This window comes from Macrobrachium rosenbergii, chromosome 3 (assembly GCF_040412425.1).
Source record: "Macrobrachium rosenbergii isolate ZJJX-2024 chromosome 3, ASM4041242v1, whole genome shotgun sequence".
NCBI classification, from domain to species: domain Eukaryota; kingdom Metazoa; phylum Arthropoda; class Malacostraca; order Decapoda; family Palaemonidae; genus Macrobrachium; species Macrobrachium rosenbergii.
Genome location: NC_089743.1, coordinates 16,963,698 through 16,964,558, shown reverse-complemented (window position 1 = coordinate 16,964,558; position 861 = coordinate 16,963,698). Strand labels below are relative to the sequence as shown.

General features: G+C 42.2%; 1 protein-coding gene across 1 annotated transcript in view; it reads left to right on the top strand.

Annotated features, from left to right (window-relative positions):
* The first annotated feature begins 301 nt into the window (after positions 1–301).
* The window catches only part of LOC136852872 (sodium/mannose cotransporter SLC5A10-like), a 48,712-nt gene continuing 48,152 nt past the window's right edge, over positions 302–861 (top strand). The window contains exon 1 of the mRNA XM_067127780.1: positions 302–861. This exon is cut by the window's right edge and continues 250 nt beyond it. The gene's annotated coding sequence lies outside the window, so the exon portion shown is untranslated.

Sequence of the window (861 nt, the reverse complement as noted above, 5' to 3'; positions counted from 1 at the left end):
GGCAAATTCTTTAACCTTGATTTTTTTTCGTGTAAAATCGAGGTGAGTTAGCTGCTGCTCGTCCTCCTCAGTCATTGCTAAATGCTATAGCGGGGCGATGTGAGAGGTAGGAGTCCTCTCAAATATTATACATTAAAAGTTAGCTACAGTTACGGAAAGTATAAACAAGTTATCAATTATATTTACGACAGGAATGTACGTTTTATTAATAAAACTTTGTCAGGTCTCAAAACGAGAACGTAGAGCGAATCGAGTATTTTCCAAAGTTGAGGAACCGCCTTCCTACAATCTCTCGTCTTCCATTCTTGCCAGTAGTTTCTCACGCTCACCCCACCCTCCCCTCCCCTCCGTTATTGTCCTACTCGTCGTAGCACTCTTTTGGGCGATCAGGGCTCCTCAGGTACAGGTGGATCTGTACAGGACTGGTTCCCCCGTTCCTGTGCGGTCAGTCAGTCGGTCTTTTGCAGCGGACGGAGAATGTTGCTGAGGTTTCCCGCCAAACCTCACGCCAGTGGCCTAATCTGTTAGCAACCCGTGGTACCCTCGGAAAAATGTCTTCGTTTAAGCATTCACTTTGCCTCTTCTCAGATCTTTAAACACAGCGCATTTACTTTTTGTGTATAGACTTTTTTTCAAACGCATGCCAGTAAAGCATTATTCTAAGCGATTCTGAGACCGTTTGTGTTTTATCTTGACGTTTTAAGTTATGACTCCTCAAGATAAAAGAAGAATTAGCATAAAGTTTTTGAAAATAAGTAAGCAAAACACGGGCATGGTTTATGGAACCTTGGAAAAGTATCGTATTGTGAGAAAATAACTGAAAGCAGATAGAAAGAAAATTCAGGCATTTGGTAAACGGAG